Source organism: Herpailurus yagouaroundi, unplaced genomic scaffold, assembly GCF_014898765.1.
Source record: "Herpailurus yagouaroundi ecotype Mexico unplaced genomic scaffold, PumYag 187, whole genome shotgun sequence".
Classification (NCBI taxonomy): Eukaryota; Metazoa; Chordata; class Mammalia; order Carnivora; family Felidae; genus Herpailurus; species Herpailurus yagouaroundi.
In genome coordinates this window covers 23,129,815-23,133,139 of record NW_024412418.1, presented here as the reverse complement: position 1 = coordinate 23,133,139, position 3,325 = coordinate 23,129,815, and the positions used below count along the sequence as shown (strand labels likewise).

Genomic DNA, 3,325 nt, shown 5'->3' with positions numbered 1-3,325 from the left:
AGAGTGAGTTACTGTATCCCAGGAACATTGTTAACAATGTTAAGGAACATTCCTATTAGTGCACTAATGGTCATGTGCATTGTTTCAGAAGTCAATGCATATAGGGGAGCCTGGGTGGCTCAGTCTAAGCATCTGACTTCCGCTCAGGTGATGATTTCACGGTTCTTGAGTTCAAGCCCTCATTCTGGGTGAGCTTGAGACCCGCTTTGGATAAGCTCGAGACCCACTTGGGGTAAACATACGCCCCCTTACGGATGAGCCCCACTCCTCTCCCTCTCCTTCTCCCTGCCCCCGGCCCCATGCCCCTCGTGGGATCGTCTCCCTCTTCACCCTCGCTTACTTGCACCCTCTCTCTCTCCAATTAAAAAAAAAACATTGGGGCGCCTGGGTGGCTCAGTCGGTTGAGCATCGGACTTCAGCTCAGGTCATGATCTCGAGGTCCGTGAGTTCGAGCCCCATGTCGGGCTCTGTGCTGACAGCTCAGAGCCTGGAGCCTGTTTCGGATTCTGTGCCTCCCTCTCTCTCTCTGACCCTCCCCAGTTCATGCTCTGTCTCTCTCTGTCTCAAAAATAAATAAACGTTAAAAAAAATAATAAAAAAAAAATAAAAAAATCAATGCATTATATTATCAGAGTGTAACCAAGAAAACAGAAACCACCTTAAGACTTTCCAACACAGTGAATTTAATTCAAGGATTTATTACACAGGTGATGGAAGTTCTGAGACCCACAGAGGAGGTAGTAAGGTATTCCAAAGTTAAACAGCAGGAAATCACTACCGTCTCTGAGCTAGAAAGATGAAACATGTAGTGGTATTAATGCCCAGGGAGTCATCAGGTGGAAGCTGAAACTAAGACAAACCTGCTGAGCCATGAAACCAAGGAGCTGTAGCCATAAAGGAGAAGCAAATATTGAGAAGATGCCTCAGGTAGAGAGGCAGGAAGAGAAAGGCCCTGGCTTCTCTCCCACCCCATTCAATCTCTGACCCATGTCTTTCCTTGTCAAAACTCAGCCAGAAGACAGCTGATCTGGGATCCTGGGAAACACGGACTGCAGGGCTCAGTCTCTCCCTCTAATGGAGAGCTGAGCTGGAGAAAGACAAAGGATGGAGCCACCATGCCCAAGCTCCTAGCCACAGGGCCTATAGGTATATCAATTTTTTCCAAAATTTAAAGTAGTTTTTCCCAAAGCTTCTATGTTTGGTGCCATGTCTCAATGGTTCCACAATTCCAAGTAGTCATTTTCTTTTGGGGGCTGGGGGAAACTTTACAGGACCATCTGGTGGCGACCATTGGAAACTAGAAGAATCTTCTAAAAATAAAAATTACTTAATGCAGCCCTTGCTCATCTCATTATGGATTTTTAGACATTTGACTGAAATATGCCAATAAAATAACTTTTGAAATGTTCCCTTTTCCAAGTTTCTGAACCAGAAACAGAAAGCTTATCTCCCTGTTAAGCATAGGCTATCGTTGTGGTAGGCTCTTAATCTGAAAAATGTAATGAAAAGAAAATTCATCATGCTATGAAAGCTGTTTGAAACTTGTATTGCTATAGGACTAACTCTAAAAGATTCCTTAAGATTCTGAAAATCAAGAAAACCAAAGAAGAACTTAAATGCTTGAATCCTTATCTTTCTATTGCAGATCATGTCATTGGATACTCCAGAAAATGAATATGTCTTGAAGTGCATGGAGTGTGTGATTAAATCCCTGAGTAGGGTGAGTATGACATAATAATGCTTGACAAGTCCTTGAAGCGTTTAAATAGCAAGCAAGGAAGAACATGGTTTCCTGTAGCATAAGGAGTTAGAACTTGAAGTACCAGAATGGAATTGGCAAATGGAAACACTTGAATGGCTTTCTAGAAATATTTCCTAATGCAGTCATAAGTTAGGACAGTGGAATTGGTTTTCCAGAGGGGAGTGATTGGAACAGGGGTTTCTGAAGTAAACAAAGAAAAAGCATCAGGGAATATACCTAACGAGTCAGCTATTATTAACTCTTTTCTTTAGGTCCAGCATTAGAAATAACAGTGTTACATCTGCATTCAGTAAAGTACACATATTATCTTATTCAGTCCTCAGGTGATAAATTAGGATTTAGAGAGGTTAAACATGGCTTGTTCAAAGTGCATACCAGTTAAGTGTTAGAGCTGGGTCTCCAACCTAGGCTCTCATTCAACATCAATACTCTTGCTGCTACAGTACAGAACCTTGGGATTGGGAAGAGTCACTCACAGAAAATCAGAGCTATGGTTGGTACTGGAAGAGTTCTATATTTTTGGAGTTGATGTGGATTTATCTACAACAAAAGGAAAATACCACTCCTTTCTAAACATCTAGGGAAGTGTAATAGACAGAGTTCTTGGTTTTGGAGAACAAAATATGCTCTGGATAGTTTAGGCCGAAGGAGGTTTATTACAGAGCATAAGGTAGTTTACAGAATGCAGCAGTGGCTAGAGGACTGAGTAGTTCTGCTACTAAAATTTGTGGGATTTGGGGCAAGAGTACGAGTAGATACCCACATAACATGTCTAAGTACTCAAAAGTTAAACATCAGCTTTAGATTGTTAATAACATAATGTGCCATGTTTCCTGATTGAGAAATTTACCTCCTAAATGAGCTGAAAGGTCAAGATAGACTTTAAAATTCTCAGACTCATTTGGGTTCCTCACCAAAGCATAATGGCGTGAGGAAAGCATAACCCCAGTCCCCAGCCCAGGTTTTCCACCTTCTCGTTTTGTCTCTGGCTCCATTCTTGTGCTGTGAGGGACTCTCATCACATATGGGTGGACACTGCACCCACCGTGTCCAGGCTGTATCTATACCCCTGGAAGAAAGTTGCCCTGTAGCCACTCTCAGACCTAAAGCTGTCCACACTGATTGTGTGGCTCACTCTCAGGAGAAAACAGCCCCAGGAAGCAGGCCCACAGATACCCTGGAAACAAGTTCAGGGCCAGTTAGGTAAGGAATCTGAGTCTATGATTCCCAAGGCACACTCTGGGACTAGGGCTCCAATAAGTGTGTCCAACTGATCCCACATATTCCTTACTCAGTATTTAGGGGATGGCCAGAGGAGAGCTAGATAAGAGCCTCTAAAGTGTTGGACCCAAACAAGAGACTCTGTCACCTGGACAAAGGACAGAAACAAGTGTAGGTCCTGCTTGTTCAGGTACAATGCAGCCTCATGAATTGCCAAGCCACACCAAGGGACTTGTTTAGAGAAACCTGACTGCCACAGACACTGGCTGCTTTGTACCTTTGACACCAGGTACTAACCTATAGAGCCTGCCTCACAGCTGCCTCAGGAGAATCAAACACTTC

The 3,325-nt window shown here is 43.3% G+C and overlaps 1 protein-coding gene across 1 annotated transcript in view; it reads left to right on the top strand.

Moving 5' to 3' along the window:
- METTL15 (methyltransferase 15, mitochondrial 12S rRNA N4-cytidine) overlaps positions 1-1,736 on the top strand; it is a 259,172-nt gene extending 257,436 nt beyond the window's left edge. Inside the window, exons 11-12 of the transcript XR_005796943.1 lie at positions 1,012-1,146; positions 1,646-1,736. The gene's annotated coding sequence lies outside the window, so the exon portion shown is untranslated. The remainder of the gene's footprint in view (positions 1-1,011; positions 1,147-1,645) is intronic.
- Positions 1,737-3,325: the final 1,589 nt, after the last annotated feature.